General features: G+C 32.5%; 1 protein-coding gene across 7 annotated transcripts in view; it reads right to left on the bottom strand.

Moving 5' to 3' along the window:
• Positions 1-20,124, bottom strand: part of LOC126744524 (tyrosine-protein phosphatase Lar) — a 1,889,525-nt gene that overhangs the window by 1,187,016 nt on the left and 682,385 nt on the right. The window lies entirely within an intron of this gene.

Raw genomic sequence — 20,124 nt, 5'->3', positions numbered from 1 at the left:
GCTTGTACAGAACAGAGCAATGAGAACTATTTTGAAATGCAATAGATATACACCAATCGTAATGATGCATACCGCCCTGAATATGATGTCTGTTAAGCAAAAAATTATGTTTAGCATCTATGTTTTTTTGTACAAAGTTAAAAATAATATGTTACCATCATATATTTGTAAGAAGGTGACGTTTCTTAGAGATGTTCATCATTATCAAACTCAAATCTGTAACAATTCCATACTGATCGATAGGTGTAACTCTAACCAAATGTTAAATTCTGTCCTACAGAGAGGCTTACAAGATTTTAATAGATTACCAACAAGCATAAGAGATTGTGATTCTGTAAATAATTTTAAAAGGCTGGTTAGGGCACATATATTGTCCTAGGATTTTGTTACCTTTGCCTAATTGTTTTTTTTTTATTTTCATTTTGTATTTTTTTTTATAGTATATTGTTTAGGTATATTAATGATAATGTTTATAGTATATTAATGATGAGGTGTTTGTGGGTGCCAGAAGAGCTGTGTTTGCTATCCATAGAACAACCGGGATACTGAAAAAGTATTCATGGATTAACCGGGATTTGACATGGTCTCTCCAAAAAAACCAGGACACCCTGTATTCGATCTAGTTCACCAGACCATAGGTAACTAACCTCATGACCGAGATTCACCTATTGGCGTAACATTTTATGGTTATTTGCGAGCACTGCAAATTTTGCTTACATCACTTGTTTTGTTTAGATCCACATGTTAAAAGTAACCTCAAGTGCATATGTATATTATATTTTTTACACAATAAGCGTATATTGATTAATTTATAAGGGATATTAATAATTAATTACTTAATAATATTATTGTAAAGTTAGTAAGAGGGTTATGTATGTGGTAATTTTTAATAACTTCTGAATCAGTTTTGGTGGCGGGGTGTTTAGGTCGCCGACATGGCAATGTTTAGACGGACCGGAATATTGCGGTATTCCTTGGATTAACCGGGATGCTGCTGTTCCTGGTAAAACCGAGGCGTTGCAAGTGTCGGGGATCGGGATACCCAGCATTTGATATTTATTGCTTACTTATATATATACTCTTGCTGACTAAATATGTTGTTGAATTAGGTTTATGAACATTATTATAAATATTATATGTATTTTTATTTTTATTAATTTTTTGGGAAATTTGTTGTTTTTGTATGGAGCTATTTATGCTAAATAAAGATTATTATTATTATTATTATTATTATAATAGTGTAAGATTTTAGTTTTAAAATACTTATTTAATTTTAATCGTTGATAATTATTTTTTGACCACTGTATAAAATACCGTTTTAACTTGTCTATATGTATTTTTACTGTTTTTTTTTTAATTTTGTAGTGCCTTGAAAAAGGTCTAATATTGGCCGAAACGTTGGCAATTAACGAAAAAAATTTAAAAATATTGGATTTTATTTTACCATTTATCCAACTAAACCCTGAAAAAAAAACAACAATTTACATAAATAAAATGTGTTATTATTAGCAAGTACCTAATTTAATAAATTCATTTGCCATCCTTTACCTCTTAGCAGATGTAGGTAGGCATGCGTTTAATTGATTTTTTAAACTAAGACTGACTTTACAAGTTGAAATCTAGCTTTATTATTATAACATAAAATTGCTAGAAAAGCCTTGTTAAAAAAAATAAAAAAGTTTAAGTAATAAGTTAAAAAAAAATCTATACATTTTTCAATTAACAAAGGAAACATCCACCAAACTTCACCAAGGAACACGTCCCTGAATTTTGTCGCAATATTAAAAAAAACATCTTGTATATTCGATTAGGTTTACCCACACCACCATAATTTTTAATAATTTTTAATAAATAATAATAATTTTAATATTTTATAATATTCAATTATATGATCCAAAATTGAAATATGGTGTGATTTTGTTTAATTCTTTTCCTAAGTTTAAAAACTTTATTGTATTTGATACAAACATCATACATTTCTGCCCAACATACTATACAGTAAATAAAAGATCAATCAGAATGAAAATAATTTAAAATATAAGAATATTATAAAATATCGAAATTATTATTTGTTTAAAATGAATGTTCTTAAGTCAATTTATTTCTTAATATTTTTACATATTTAAATATGTTCATTTTAATTAAAAATCCTTTTTTATTATTTTCTGTCTATTTAACAGTCTCACTAATATTTAATTTATTGATTATTTTCTTATAGAAAAAAAAATTATTAAATTTTGGGTTAAAATTTCCTCCCACTAGCACACGAGAGTGGTGTGGGTAGACCTAACCAGTAGTAACTGTAACTGTAGAAACTGTAGTAAAAAAACTGAAACAATAGTAACTGTAGAATATACAGGATGTTTTTTTTTAAGATTGCGATAAAATTCAAAGACGTGTGTAGAGTAACCGGATTCATTGGAAGGAGTTTGTAGGGTGAAATGGAAAAATCTAAAGTCCTGCTCTGGGCATTAGTACGATGCAGTTACCTTTATCGCCTTTTGCTAGGATATAGTTGTTTTGATCGATTTTAACTTTTAAGATCCTTGAATTTATTCCTGAGGGGACCTGGGAAGTTTTTACGATTTTGAGTTATTTTTTTTGAGTTTAGAAATTTGTTAACCTTTAAAGAGAGGTCGGTTCTAGATTCTAATAATGGCAAGAACTCTTGCCGAAATGCATCACTCCTGATATTGGGACTGGCATTTTATTTGTGGAGAAAATACTATCCCTACTAAACTCTTCAATATATTTTAAGACAAAATATGGATATACAGAATGAAGAAGGAAGTTTTACTATAAAGTTAGGCAGTAATTCTATTTTCATGATAGTAAAAAAATCTTTAGTAGTATTTTAGACTTTTTTATATGAACAGCACTTTCATTCACACGGGTAATATGCCAGCATTATATTCTGGTAAACTGTCAAATTTCCTTTGATTTTATTATATAACTTGCTTCGCTTTTGGACTATACTACACCACATAACAGGCTGCTCGATCCTTTTTCCGTTCATACAACCATAAAATTACCAATTTCATAAAAATTTTACAGCTTTATAAAAGCTTGCCATAAAACATCGCCCACAACGGCCATCTACGGCGGCGCAGCGGCTGGAAGAGTATATCGGTCCTATAAACCTAAACCAAGCCATCATTGCGGTGGCCCATTACCGGCGCCATATTTTACCAAAGGGGTAATATTGAACCTTAATTAATAAAGAACACCGTTTTATGTAGCCACCCCACGACTGTCGCCGCGGGGGCGCTTTTATCTCATCCGCTTTTCCACCGCGAGATTTATTTTACGCGTTTTTTCGCTTCGGCACTCGTTTGAAAAATGGCCACTATCTCACGTCAAATAAACCATAATATAGGTTGGATAATTTCCTACTGTGAAAATATTGTCCGCTGTTATTTATTGCTTTAAAGAAAACTGTCTCGAATGCAACAAAATGTACTTGTTACAGAATTAACAATTAGGAATCACATTTTGTAATGTAATAACAGATGACAACAAACGTGACAATGAATTGGACATCATCAAATTAGGATGCAAATGTCGAAGGGACTGGAAGAGCTACTTGGTTAGGATGACGGAAGGAAGAATAGCATAAATCACTAGACATCAAAAACTAAGACAAGAGGCTTCTCCGGAATACCCCCAAAAATATAGAGTTAGGCAGCTCAACTATTTATTAAGTTGGAAGACACAGGCCTAAGGCCTGCAATATGAGAAAGAAGAAGAAGTTAATTAACAAGTGCTAAATGGGGTTCCATATTATTTTTATGAAGACCACAGAGTGAGATTTTACGTTTAGCACAGCGTCGTTTAAACTGCAAAACCTCGTATCTGCATTTTTTTTCTAAATTATTATTTTTATTAAATTACTATTCCAAAAGTAAAACGCGTTTGTGTGCAAAATCACGAAGCGCTCCGATAATTCTATAACGCAAAATATACACAATTTTTTAAAATATACGCTATTTTTTATAATATATAAGACACTATTTTAAATTATCATTTAAAATAGTGTCTTATATATAAATAAGGAAAGGAAATTCGGTTAATGTTTTTTTTTTACTTCTAGCTACATAAAAAACACAAAACATTGAGATGATAAAATTATTATTTAGTTTCACTTTGCTTTACTTCGTGATAGGTATTAATTTTTTAAATTTTAACAATGAATATTGATGTATTGGCTTGAAGGAGGTTACGTAGGGTATACCGAATTTCAAGTTGCTAGACCAGTGGCATTGATCGAAGTAGGGTATTCAAGGCGTCGTGTAGTCCAAATACTTAATGTAAGTCTAAATTTACGGCATAGTAAGAAGAGCTTCTTATCACAGTCGACAAAAGGCAACAACAGAGAGATAATTTTTTACGACTTTACTTTTACTTGGGCAATTAGGAGTCGCACCGCTGCTGCTAGAACACCGCAAAATCGCCTTATAGAAGCTACGGGAAAGCGAATTTCGGAGCAAACGATACGAAACCGACTTCACGAAGGACAACTCCATGCTAGACGACCTGCTAGAGCCCCTTGATTAACTCCAGCTCATCGAGCAAATCGTAGAAACTTTTGTCAAGAGCATGTTAATTGGAATTTAGAGCAGTGGACCAATGTGATGTTTACAGATGAAAAAATAAATGATTCATGTTATGCAATAATGATGGCCGTGTAATGCATGTTATGCATTAATGATGGGAAACGTCCCGGTGAACGATATTTGTGCAAGAAATTGTTCCATTTGGAGTTGGATCAATACTGGTATGGGCTGGAATAACTTGACAGGACACACGGACCTTGGGGTATTTCGGGACGGAATTTTAATATCTGTCCGTTACATAGAGGAACCTCATGTCGTCCCATTTGCCTAAAATATGGGCGCTGGGTTCATTCTACAGCAAGGTAATGTGTAATCGTGAGAAATTTCCTACAGGAGCACAATATTAATATGTCATGAGATGGCACGCTAATAGCCCAAATCTAAATCCTATTGAGCATCTCTGGGATATACTGGCAAGACCCTTGAAGGATCATCAACCCTTCCAAAATCTAAAACAAGTTGCAGTCGTTTTAACGATTTACGAGCAGTTACCACAACAAATAATCAGAAATTTGGTGGAAAGCATGCGTCATCGTTGTGCCGAAGTTCTTAGAGACAGAAGTGAATATACTCATTATTCATGTAACTTTTTCTTAATTTTTTCCTTAAATAAATTATATTTGTTTTTGACACTTTATATTTTTTTTAATAGTATTACCAAACAGCCTTTTAAAAACAATTTAAGTAAATTTTAATAAAGGCACCTACAAACTATTTGAAAAAGATAAATGTTTGACAAAATGATACATATTTTTTAACTTATTGAATTTTAAAGAGATGTCTCCTATATTCATTTTGAGTAGTTTACTTAGTGTATTTGACCATGGTAGCTTATAGCGACAGGTGTTTGTCGGTGTGTTGTATTAAAATCAATAGATTGGTAAGTATTATATGTTACAATTTTATAATTACAGGAAATTCGTATATGTGTACACGAGTAAACAAATTTCGTTTTATGCTTTTTATACAGTTTTATTTCTATTTGAAATTGTTGCACCATATTCGAGTTTTTAACCGAAACTGTTTTTGGATTACATTGCAGATACTTGGTTTTGTAAATATGTCACGGACTCTTTATGAAATTTGTACTTGGAAAATTTTAAATACCAAAATCTAACTCCTTTGGGTTAAACGCGGCAACCGCGCTTCCCAGCCAGTTGGATACAGACAAAATTGGGCGTAACGATAAGCGTCATTTTTTTGTACTTGTTTCACAATAAATCAAAATTTAAGTGGAAATCAACTTGGTTTTATTCAAAAAGGTAAACGGGCATCCACATCTAATGGTCCTTCGGCCGTATGGTTATAATAACCTATGGAAACGTACTCTTTGGAGGTAAAAAATCGAAAATTAAATCGTCAAAGCCGGTTCAGCAGCGACAGTCGAGAGGGAAACAGGCAGCCATGTTGGGATGCAGCAGCAGTTCGGCCGCTATTTAGTATAGTCGTGGCTTGAACAAACTTACGATCAGCGAAACTGTAAGTCTTTTCCTTGTTACCGCTTCCTAGCTCTTTGATTGTTGCTTTGCTTGTGCTGATAGTATGGTAAGCTATCGTAAAATCGTAATTCACTGTTAATTTATATCGATTAGCATTAGAAAAACATGTCTAATAGCGAGACAAATGGGGCTCCTGATGAGAGCAAATCGGATAATGTGGAATGCATGGAAAATGCAATTAATAAAAAATTACGTATAGAAATAGAGCAAATTAAGGTTTCTCTTAAAAGATTTATGGTGTTTTTGGACAAGTTTAGTATCGACAAAATCAAAAACTTAGGTTCTGTGCTCTTTAAACGAACAAAAGTTCGTTTAAAGAGCGTAGAGGGCTCACTCTTTAGAGAATTTAATGAAATTCAAAGCAATTTAGAACTAAGAGATCCTGATGAGATGCAATTGACGGAGGGAAAAGCGATAAAATTAATTCGTGAATATTACGAGAAAAAAAATACTGTAAATGCCAGTGAGACGCAGAGCATGACGAATCAACCTCAGATCGCCCATCAAAGAGCATCGACGTCAATGTCTCATTCCAAGGGTTTTCCGTCAATCGAGCTTATCAAATTTTATGGCGAATACGAAAAATGGAGCCAATTTAGAGATTTATATAAAATCCTTGTACATAATGACGAATCAACTGATAAAGTAAGGAAGTTTTACTATTTTCTCAGTTCTATCAAGGGTGATGCTGCTAAAATCTTGGAGTCTATCGAAATAACGGATCAAAACTATGATCTTGCATGGAACCTACTAACGGAGCGTTATGAAAACAAAATGCTAACTATAAAAAATCATGTTATGGTCCTTTTTGATTTGCCCACGGTCTCAAAAGATAAGTATAGCCTTAGAAATCTAGTAGATGATTTCCAAAAACGATTTAGAGCGCTTAAATTGTTAGGTGAGCCAGTTGGTTCGTGGTCAACACTCTTAATTCATTTACTAACAAGTAAGTTAGACTTTAAAACAGTAACGCAGTGGGAAGAATTTGTTATTAATAATAAAATATCATAGTAAATGGGCATCCACATAATAAAAGGTTAATAAAGGCTATTATTTATGCATGCATTACATAAATTGGGTCTGGAGTAAGGTGTCTTTTTATCGTTTGACAAATTGTATCCCTTTAATTGGTCGGGAGACAAACTTTTTGCCTTAGGATAACAAGTTACAGTTTAGTCCAGAGGTTTATAATAACATACTAGTATTTTTATAAGATGTCCTTAGCAAGGGAAAAAGTTATAGTGCTTAGAACATTAAAACAAATTTACAATCAAGAGAGGTAGCAGTCTGAAAATACTTTTGCTTGCGAAACCTATAACCCAATGAGAAAATTTTCCTAAATATATATATAAATAGGATTAGGTACATTCTAAACTTTTACATTGACAACAATGTAATAATAGAAGAGATTGCGGGGTTAAATAATTTAACAGTACTTGAATTCGACGAAGACATTAAACAGCATCAAGACAAAAAGTCAAACAACAGAGACGGCATCGGCATTGAAAAACTAGATAACTAGAAAATAACTCTCTTAGGGATAAAGAAAGTGACAAAAATAGTGATGATGACGAAAGTGACACGAAAAATAATCCTGACTATGTTTAACTAGAAGATGAAAACGATACCGCCCAAAAAGAACTGCAGGATATCTTAGCGGGATCCCACAAGCATGAGGACGAAAATAATACAAATAAACAAAAGTATAACACATAAATTAGAAAACGAAGATAGAAACCAAGAAGAAAGTGAGAAAGAAAAGGAACCTGTAAAGAAAAAAAGTTAACTGGTTACTAGAGAAGAAAATGCAAAAAATAAATATTTACGAATGCGTGGAAAGTCATACAAAGGATTTTAAAAGGACACAAATGGTAAATATAAACTAATAAATGCAGTTGCTCCACGAAGTATTGGACAAACTTGTATTTCCCAAAAGTGTAAAAAATCAAGGTACTAAAATGTAGGATTTTCACATAAAAAGAGAGTGAAGAAATGTTTAAAAAGTTTTAGGAAGATGTAAGGTGGGATATGAAAAGTGCTTATATTAGCTGTCTTGTAGATCAGTTCTAGCAAAGAGAAAGAAAGTAGCTTCAAAAAGAAATGAAACAATAATTTACATTTTCTTCAAAAAGAAACTGAAAAATGAAGGGTATAAAAAAAATTTTTTTTTTCATATTGGTAGTAAAAGAATGGACTGTGAGAGGGTATAGTACGAAGACATTTAGCATTCATGTAACGGTTGAAGAAAAGTTAAATAACGCACGAAACAGACATTCTACTAAAGAAAAAAATAAAGTCCTAGAGAATTTTTGAAATGATTTTCCAAAAATTCCGTCGCATTATTGCCGCGCCTCCACCACCAAACTATATTTAGACCCTGCGTTTCAAAGCAAAATAGACCTGTATTGAGATGTGTGAAGTATTGATGAGAGATAAGTATTGATGTGAGAAAACCAGGGACAACAGCATTTTTCAAAAATAATATTATTTTACTCTATCAAGGAAAAAGACATTAAGTTATATCGTCCAAAGAAAGATCAATGCGACGTTTGCATTGGACATAAAGTTGGTAATATAGCTGATGACATCTATAGTTGCAAATAATTTCCAAAGAAAAGATATGGCACGTTGTTCCAAGGAAGAAGACAAAAAGGCCTGTCAAAAAACTGATAAAAATGTATAAGTATTAACAGTTGACGTACAAGCTGTAAAGCTAGCCTCTGTTCTTAAAGCTAGTGCAAAATGCTATAAAACAAAACTCTGTGTTTATAATTATATTATTTACAACTTATTTGATAGAGAAGTGACGTATTATTTATGGGATGTCATAGCGAGATGGTGAGGGTTCACAGCACGATCGACAGAAAATTAAAAAGCAGGGACATTTATTTGCCTACAGATTATTTAAATGTTTGTCGCGAAGTTCACCATAAAAATCCCTCTAACGTAAAATACATGAATTATGATGATTTTAAAGATTTTTCTAAAACTGTTTTTGAGCCATAAAATCTGGTTACAAATTCGAAGATCCTAAAGTTTCAGAACTAAGGTACAATGTACCTTCCTTTCAATGAAATAATATATATATATATAAGTTAATTATGATGATATCTGGACAGTTTGTTAAAAGACCAAGCAATAGAAATTATACAGTTACCCAGCTTTATAAAACTCGTCCAAAAATTAAGACCGAAAAGTACAATCATTTACCACCTTTAAAAACTATGCTAGATAAGCAGTTTTGGAAATTTGATGACGACCTTCCAGGCTAATAGTATTAATAATTTACCTTAAAAAATTTGTTTTCTGTTTACAGTTTTACGATATTACCTATTGCTTTTTTTATATTAACAGTTTAGTTTGCTTGTGCGTTACAAATTATGTCGTTGAACAGTTTGAGAGTTTGTGTTTAAAACCTCGTAAGTGGTATTTGTTCCAATTAAGGCAAAGTCTGTAGGTATTTGACTTTTAGAAAAAAAATCAAATTTAATGCCTTCCTGTAAGATTTTTTAAAACGCAAATACGATTGTTGCGGCCCAAACGACGAAAGGTATGTAAGAATTCACGTTGTTTTATACTTTTTACATTCGGCCATCCTGTACAATCGCAGTCCAGTTCTGTGGGCGTGGGTTCCAATCCCACTTCTGAATTGTAAGAATACACGTTGTTGTATACTTTTTACATTAACTATTTGGAAATCATAATTTTCTTTTATTTTTAATGAATGCATTTTTGTGTTATAAATTTAATGGCATAATTATTGAATAATGAAGAAATGGCATATTTATATGAATTAAGTTAGAAAATGCAGGCATAAGGCCCAGAATATGAGAAAAAAAATGTAATTTATAAAATAATTGATAATGTAAAAAATAAGGGAAAATGTTTAATTTACTTTCTTATATTTTTTAGTTGAGTAAAAGGTATCATAAAGAATGCAGGTATTACTAAAATAGTGACCAGGATATACAATTACTTATTAGTTGCTTTTATAGAAATGTTTTTGTTAATTATAATTATAGTATAAAGAATAAAATAATATTAATTAACTGATAAAAGATAAGTATAATAGAAGATGTAAAAATATACTTCCTACCTAAAAGACTACTGAGAATTATTCTTTAGAATAAAGATATCGTTGAGGTCAACCATAATTTATTTTGCAGTTTCTTTTATCATTGTAACTTCTGTTATGGATGTGCAGAGCAAATCAATAATTTTTTTCAAATCAAGAAACTCTTTCTGTCTGATTAAAACATAAAAATTTATCGTTTTTTCATGTTATACGAAAAAAATATGAGCTTCGACAAACGGAACACAATGCCGTAACCTATTGAGCAGATCCCCCGACTTGGTTCAAAATCAGAAATAACATCATCTTGAAATCTCCAGAGAAAGGAAACGAAGAGGTTATTCATTTATAATAAATAGGGGTCTTGTCTCGACCCTTGACACTCGACCCTCGTCTGCTAAATTATGCAATCGATTTCTTTAAATGTAAGCTACAAATTTCCCTTCATGTCGGATGTCATTTCGATAATTAACTTTTTTGTTAGCAAGTGTGTGGGAGATTTTATATTTAGGTCAACACATGGATAACATTTCGTAAGTATCGACTTACCGCTCTTTTTTATACAAGTCAGATTGAAAGGCTTAATCTGGTTTGATATTACATACCTGAAACAAAAAAAAATTATTACCTAAAACAAAATAAAAAAAGTTATTGAATAGTAAAAAAAAATTAGTAGTTAAAACAAACTCATCAAGTATACGTTTTTGATTTGAAAACGGTTCAAAAGTAGATAACAATGTTTTTTTTTCAGATAATCATATCGAACATTCATATAAGATCACATAGAGGAGCATGAAAAATTATATATTTTCAGAGAAAAAAAACCTTTTTATATTCTTGACCGAATAAGAGAATGATCACATTGGAGGATCGAACACAAGTACGGAGGATCGAAGGACCAATGAAAGATTAAAGGATGTTTTAACCAAAATATAATAAGTTCAGAACAAACAAAGTATTAAAGCTTTTTAAGCACTCTATAAGCATTTTATGTTATTTATATATGTTGGGCTTAAAGCCCGAAAACGGCCAATGGCCGTTTTTTTTTGCTCAATCTTAGGATTGGCTTAATTAAAACGACCAAAGCCCGAATTTTATTCCAATTTCGGACTTTGATCGTCTCCAACCAGCCAAACCTAGGATTATGCAAAATCGAAATGACCAAAGCTTAATAAATTCCGTCCGACAACACTGTTGCAAAAGATTTTGCACAGCGGCAGCGTCGCAGACCGTCGCATTGAGTGTCAGTCTGAGCCAGGGCGTGAATCGCGTTAACACGTGTCTTAGTAGTGCGTTTTGTCTTATATTTACGATGTCCGTTGTAAGTGAAGGAGAATTTAAATTGAAATTAAATGCCTATATCCAGGAAAGTAAACTAAATGCATTAATGTTGACAACAGAAAAGTACAATGAATTATTATCCGATACAAAAGTTTCTTTAACTAAAAGAAGGCAGGGAGAGTTGCTTACATCATTAGATTATCGCAGAATTATGAGGTACGATATTTTAACCATCGGGGATGTAGAAAAACTTATAAAAAAGCGAACTTCTAGTGAAGAAGACATAATAAATATTTTTGCCATATAGATGCACTGTATGAAATTATTTATAAAGCCCGCATTGATACGGGGCATAAAAGAACTCGGTGCATGGATGAAGAGCTTAAAAAAAATACTGTAATATTACTCGTGATATAATTGATATTTATTTACGCTTATGTGGACAATGTCAGTTGAAGAAAAAACAGAAAGGAAAGAGGCTTGTGGTTAAACCAATTTTGAGCAACAACATGAACTCAAGAGGCCAAGTAGACCTTGCTTGTTGCATGTAGATATGCAAACAGAACCAGACGAAGACTACAAATTTATTTTAAATTATCAGGACCATCTGACAAAATTTGTGTTTCTAAAACCTTTGAAATCTAAAAGAGCTGCAGAGGTAGCTTACAATCTTTTAGACATTTTTTGTATAATAGGTGCGCCTTATATCCTCCCAAGTGACAATGGAAGAGAGTTTACAGCAGCTGTCATTAATGAACTTGCTGATATGTTCGAAGCTAAAATAATTCACGGTAAACCAAGGCACTCTCAAAGCCAGGGAAGTGTAGAAAGGGCAAACCAGGATGTTAGGGACATTTTGGTATCTTGGATTGCAGATAACAAGAGTACTAATTGGGCTAACGGATTGCGATTTGTTCAACTAAAAAAAAACAGATCTTTTCATAGAGGTATAGATATCTGTATGAGGCTATGTTTGGGGTACCTATACGTAATGGCCTATTTGATTCAAATATACCTGATGAGGTCTTTCAAAACATTACTGAAGAAGAAGAGTTAGAAAATATAGCAAATGAAAATTCTAACACAGATATCTCTAGCAGCTCAGATGTAGAAGAAGAAAATAATGCAGTATTATACAAGACATCAAGCGATGAAACCAAGCAAAAAAGAAGTAAGTGATATTTCATTTCTTTTCGTACAAAAAATAAACAAAACTTTATATAAGTAAATTACTGTTTATACAAGGTGTTTGGAGGGTGAGTCGCCAAACTTAAGGAGGAGGTAGAGCATCTGAAAAAAATGGAAAAACTGGGTGTTAAAGTTTAACAAAAAGCTAAATTCCTGTAAATATATGCGTGGAATTGCTTCGTTCTCGAAATAAGTACAGGGTATGAAAGTTAGCTTTTCGTTAAACTTTAACACCCTGTATCTTCATAATAATGCATTTAGAGGCAAATGCTTATAGGAAGTTTTTTAATTTTTTTTGAAATGCTCTTTAAGTGTGGCTACTCACCCTCCAAATCATGTATTATGTAGGCAGATTATTGACCAACATGTTTTTTTCAGTGTACGTGTACACCTGAGAGGTCAAATATGCTTTGCACTCGGCAAGAAAAAATTACCGAAGCACGTAAAGCAGCCTCCGTTTTCCAGAAAAGGCAAGCCGACGAAATGCTGCAGAGATCCAACAAAAAATTTGCTCCTGTTAGTATTGGGCAAAATGTTTTGGTTAGAATACCAGATGTAGACAGAGGACGAGCTGCACCAAGAAACGTGATGGCTGTTGTTATGGAATGGAAAGAAGACAGTAACCTCTCCAAGCTGGGAACATCATCAGGAGTACTTGAAAAATTATACGCAAGAAACGAGTTCCAAGTAGCTGATCATAGGTTCATAGACATGGTGAATGTTCCAGAAAAAAAATTAACGCTAAGAACTGTTGCTGCTGAAGATTCTCAATCAAAGCAAGGTTTTGTAAGATGTGGTTGTAAAAATAATTGCGCAAACAGAAGATGCAATTGTCTAAAAAAAGGAGTGAAATGCAACTCAAAATGCCACTCATCATTAAATTGCAGAAATAAATAATTAAAAAGAAATAATAATAAAACAATACATGTATTTATTTTCTTTTAGTTCATATACATAATCATGTTCTTTTGATGTAGAAGTTTATACAATTTATGTTTACTAATTATTTCTTTTTTTTTTAGCCATGTGTTATGTAGGTATCATGTTTATACGTACGAAAAAATAAATTGTGCCTTGCACGATGATCTCTCTATATAAATATTTTGATTGCCAAATTTATGCCAAAAAATTTCTTCGGACTTGCCATGGCCTTTGTAAAATTTTTCTTTTTTAATAAAATCAAAATTAAAACAAATATGCACAACTTTTTGCACTTAAAAAAGAGGGATTGGTTTTTAAAACGTTACATAAATTTATATTGATTCGCTAAAATAAGATGTACAAGTACGTCAAGCTTTGGTTATATCCTAATTATCCAATCTGTTTAGAGACAGCCAAAGACCGACACTAAGATTGAGCAAAAAAAAACGACCATTGAAATATCTCTGAAAATGTGAGTATATTGTAAATACTGTAAAAATTAAAAATAAGATTAGCACGAAAATGTATGTCAAAAAAATAGGTTTATCGAGATATTCAGTCCGTCAGGTAGCAGAAAAAATAATTATGGTATTTTTCGACGCAGTTTCTGCTTATTGGCTTCTTCAGGGCGTGGCCACCAAAAAGCCAAAACACCGGTTCTTTTTAAATCGATATATTGGTTTTAATTGTTCGGGTAGATTATCGGATTTTTTTAAAAGAGCTGCAGCCGATGCAGCAGGTCACCTGGTACTTTGTTTTAAAAGTTCATTGAGTGTTCATGAACAAGATATTGTTTGGTGCTTAATTTTCAAAAATAATTCAGTTACATCAGATGTTCTCGTGAGAGTACATTGATTGCTTTTACTTTTTAATATATTTATAATTTATTTTGAAAGGTTTTATAGCGGAAGTCTTTTCTCCAGAAATAAAATTACAATCCCAATGTTAATAGAAACTTTCTAATTGTCTTGACACGTTCACAAAACATTATTTTTTTCTTAATATAAATTATATTGTTGCACACTCGACCAGGATTTTTTGCATTACATTTTAAAACTTGCAAAGAAGTACCTACAAATATGTTACTACTACACACCCCACAAAAATGATCGCATCACTTATTATTTCTTAAATATTTTAAATTTTTTGCCTGTTTTTTTAAATTTTATTGATATTGATAATTAAATCACCAAATAATACGACTTTTGCAACATTTATTTTAAATCAGTTCAATCTACAGAGGAAAAATATTTTGATTTACCAAAATATACAAAAATCAAAAAAATTGTACAAAACATGTATACAAAAAAAAGAACTTTATTTAAGCGAATGAATTTCTAATAGCGTGTGTTACCGCCCCTGGCTCTAATTACAGCTTCCATTCGTCTTCGAAGGCGTCTAAACAGAAGTCAAAAAGAACATTTTGAAGATCATCTAGTGTTCTTATTGGTGCTGGATGTTGCTAAATTTGCCATCCTAGATGGTCCCAGACATGTTCTATCGGATTAAGGTCCGGGCTACGTGCAGGCCAATTTAGGGTGGGTATCTCGACCTCTTCTAAGTATTGCCGAACAACCCTAGCAGCGTGTGGACAAGCATTATCATGCATTAGCACAGAATTATCACCGATATATAGCATATAGGGCACTACAGTGTGGCAGACGGATCTGAAACACTTCGGCCTGAGGTAAGGGGAATGCAGTAGTGGAGACAACATGGCCGACTTTATTCATAAAATGGACAGTGGCGTGTGGTATTATGTAAAACTATTTAAATACGATTAAATTTAATAAATTTTAAATAATTTTAAAATTTATTAATTTTAAATAATTTTAAATAATTTAATTTTTTTTAAATAATTTTTTAAATAATTTTAAAATTTATTAAAATAAATTTTCCTAATTAATTATTCATTTGTATGTTTTATGGTTTTAGAAATAAGTTCTTTTTTTTTTGGTATACAGGGTGTCCCACAATCAACGTCACAGGCTATAACTTTTTTATTTTTAACTATAAAAATAAAAAAAAAAAAAATTACTATAGCACCACTACCCAAAATTACTTAAAAAAACTACCTCTGACTAATCTCTGTTGCTAAGCCGAATTTAAAAAAACAAAGTTTAAACAAAAGTTGCTAAGGTCACAGGGGGCCACGTCACTGCAATAGTACGTGTATTTTGAAGGTCATTAAAAAAAACAAAACAAAAGTCAAACGTCGACTAAAATGAGCCACCTGGTATAGATTATAAAAAACGAATATCATAGGCGTTTTGGCAATGATAAAAGTTCGGTTAAACTAGGAACGGGAGTTTTTATGTATTTTTTATGCGAAATTTTCACTCTTTTTGGTATTTCCGAAAAAGTAAGGTAATTTGAGAAAAATATAAGGTAAATAACTTACCTAATTTTTCGTTTACTGTTATTTATGTTATTGTTTTTTTAAAGTCTCACACACTTCACTTAAACATGTTTTTATTTTCACTGGTGAAATAAGCGAGCTCGTTTTCTTTACCTTCACTTTACCGCCTCGTATTTACTATCGTCTTCACTACTACTGCCATTAGTGTCACTGTCCTCATTTCCTATTGTGATGACAAGGGGCTCGATTTCTTCCATGATTTGGTCAGTTTCCCAGAATTTATCCTCCACAGTTCTAACGTGCTGGCAAAATTTCTGTCAATCATTTTCGGAAATCGAGGATATAGCATCCTCAGTAACCTCCTTTAAGATTGTAATGTTAAAATTGCCAGTAGTATTCCGACTTCTTATTAAAAATTTGAGTCTTGCCAAAGCTAATTCAATTGGGTTTAACTCGCATAAATAAGGCGGTGTTCTTAATGGAGTATGCCCATGGGACCTTATAATCCGATCTACTATATAATTTTTTTGGCCACCAGGTGGTTTGTGGCGTAAAACCAAATCGAAAAGATCAAATTTTCTGGCACTTGCATCGTGACTTATACCTATAACATATAGTATATGTAATACATAATAATATACAGGATAAACCTTATTCCACCCCATTTTTTTCAGCCATTTTCTTTAAAAAAAATTTTTTTTGCCAATCGATATTAGACTGCAAATTTATTTGGTATTTTTAACCCCTTAACTTTAACCCCACGCAGGGGTGACTATCAATCCTCCTTAAGTATTATCCTCCTGCACCAAATGATAAGGAGCATTGGCTGTTATGAATAACACTTGAGTTGAAACTCCAAGTATGTACTCATGAGCATGAGCATGAAGTGCTGGTTTGTTCTCCGTTTTATATGAATAAAAATAATTCGCTGAGAGGAGTATGTGCTCCGAATACATAAAGTAGATACTCGATATTTCCAAACAAGTCTGCACCTGAAAAAACACCAAATAAACAAGTGCCGCGTTTCGCATATTCGTGTATTAGTATAAATTCAAGTATCAGTGTGCAATGAGTGAAAGTGAAGAAGAAACTGAAGTCTGCGAATCCCAAATGGGATTTGTAAACATGCTACGTGATGTTCCCATACTTTTATCCAAGTCACAAACACCAGCTGTCCGAAAGTCAAAAAGCCAAGCAATAGAACTGATTAACAAACAGTGGAAGCTGAATTTCGGGTCACAAATAACGACAAGTCAAATGCACAAAAAAATTAATAATATGAAATCCAGACTCAAGAAAAAGACTGACATAAACAGGACTGGAAATAAGAAAATTATGCTGCAGGAAAAGATTTTGTTGGAAATCATGGAAGGCAACACAAATCCAGTACTTGCAAAAGTTCCAGGTAAATTAATTAATATCTTCTTCATAAGTAACTTTATTTAAATTACCATATATATTAGTGAACCTATCTAAAGTTTGCTATTATTTATTATTTTGTGAAAATTGAATGATTTATAAAGTTATGTTATTTATAATAATTAATTACTTATTGTTTAACATTTGATCAAGTATTTTAGACAGACATTTTTGTAGCTTAGAAACAAAAAAAAGTTACAATATTATTTACGAAACTTTATCACTTGTCCATTTTTTAATATAGAAACTGTATGAATATTTACTTAATTTTTCATTTTAGGAGCATTATCCGTCGGCATACAACAAACAGAGACGAAAATCGGCCATGAAGATCCAATCCCTAGGCAATCAACTTCTGCTTCTGAAACGAGTGCAGCAAATGATGATGCTATTAGTACAGTACAACATGCACCTAAAAAAAAGAAACATAATAAAGGTAGTCCTCTCGACGAATATGAAACAAACGTTACTAAACAACTCTCGAATAACGAACTACAAAGACTAGTTTTACTGAAACAACTGAGAGTTTTAGAAATGAAAGAGGAAAAACTCAAGAGACAGCTAAACAGAGATGTTGATGAACAATCTAATTCAAGCAATAATAATATCATTCAAGCTGACAATGGACAAGCATATTTCAAATTATAATGTGTCAATACTTTTTAGAATCACTTACGAAATAAAGAAATCTAACATGTGACAAAAACATTTTTCTAAAGTGTTAATAATAAAAATGATAAATAAGTTCTTTCCACGCTTTACTTACTTCAAGCGAGAGCAAGAATGACATCTGCTAACTCAGATCGCCTCCGTTGCCCGCTTCTTCTAATATTATTATTCTCTAACTCCTCTTCTGCTGGATACGCAAGTGGGATATCTTCTAATGGGAGCTCCATAGGATCTAGCTCATCTTTTAAATATTTTGCTACATTGTGTAATATACAACAGCATATGACAAATTTTGGAACTTTTTCTATGGATACCCACACTTTATATTGTAGCATCGGAAATCGTTGTTTTAGTTGACCAAAACATCTTTCAATTATTACACGTTCCTTTGTAAATAAATTATTATAAGCACGTTCTTGTGGTGTATTAGGATTTCTAAAAGGTACCATTAGCCACGGTGCTATACCATATCCTTCATCTCCTAAGAGTAGTGCTTGTGACCTATGAAAATCATTCCTCGCAATATTTGAAATTTCTGAATTGCTCCAAATCCGTGAATCGTGAACAGATCCTGGCCATGAAGCGTCTACACTTGTAAACCACTCATCTGAATTACATGTGGCTTGGACATTAATGCTGTGATATCCTTTGCGATTAATGTATTCATCGCTATGAATAGGTGGCTTTTTTATTTTTATGTGGGTACAGTCTATCACGCCCAATGCACAAGGAAAAGAATAATTTGATTGCCACTTTTGTTTCGCCTCTATTATGTCGGCAGCAGTGTGAGGAAATTTTATCCACAGACCACATTTTTCTATTAGCTTCTCAGTAACTTCCGTCACTACTTTTGAGACAGAACTTTGATGAACACCAACATCTTCTCCTACTCCTGATTGGAAACCCGGATCACCAACGTATCTCAAAAATATTTTCATTTTATCAATGTTATTTATAGCACCACCTCTTCTTTCTCCAGATTCTGTACCCAAAAAGTGATTTGATATCCACTCTACATGTTCTCTAGTAAATCGATATAACACTTTAAAATCACGATCACAGGTACGCCTTCTAGGTTTGTAATATTTTTTAGAACGCAAATTAAGAATAAACTCAGCCATAGTTCTGCCGTAGACAAACTGAAGTCTGCTATATATCAGACTCCAAAATTGTGGAGTACATTCTCCTTCCGAGGAGCATCAACAAATTTTTATTCATAGGAAAACTGAGAATGAACTCACAGCAAATTATACATAAGAGTACCTACTCAAGTGGAGCATCTGCTCCCTATTTTTATTCATATGACATGGAGTATTTGCTCCAAATTCATGAGTAGATACTAAATGCTCATTTTTATTCATACGACCCATTGTCTAACACTATTACCGAATTGGTAGGTATATTTGGGAGAAGTTTTTCCGTAAGCCATCTAGTAACATTTTCCCTATTTATTTGGCCATGGTAATCACCTATGGCCAATCCGGATTTAAATATTAAACAGGCATTGTCCACAAAACCCTTGTCGGAACCTGCATGAACAATTATTAGCCGACCTAAAATATCATTTAAAATATATATATTTCTCAAATTTAACGGGTCCTTGCCCGTGAAAAAATATATGACTGTAACTTATACACACTGTTTTGTATTGTATGCTTACCCGTTGAACTAATATTTTTTGAAACACCAGTAACCGTATTGCTCTGCCAACATTTCTTGAACGTCAAATCGTTATCCACTCAAGTTTCGTCCAAGTAAATAATGTTTCGGCCTTTTTCACGATATTTTCGTATTTCGCGAAGATATTTGTATCTCCAGGAAAGAATATTGGGCCTCTTCATTAAGATTTTCCTCTTATTTTGACACTTATGCCAAAAAAGCCATTTGACTTTAATAAAAGCCGAAGCGTTTTCCTGGAATAAGAAAAATTTGCCTCTTCTTTTAATTTTCTTAACAACTTTCTAGTTGTCGGAACCACTTTATATTCCAAATAAAATCTGGTCATACAATGCCTAACTATTTGAAAATGAAAACTGTCATCTTTTTCGACGACAGTTTTCCGTGGCCGTTTTTTCCCTGTACTGGCTAACATTTCATCAGGGT

This window comes from Anthonomus grandis, chromosome 1, assembly GCF_022605725.1.
Source record: "Anthonomus grandis grandis chromosome 1, icAntGran1.3, whole genome shotgun sequence".
NCBI classification, from domain to species: domain Eukaryota; kingdom Metazoa; phylum Arthropoda; class Insecta; order Coleoptera; family Curculionidae; genus Anthonomus; species Anthonomus grandis.
The sequence above is the reverse complement of the archived record's forward strand: the minus strand, read 5'-3'. Positions and strand labels throughout refer to the sequence as shown.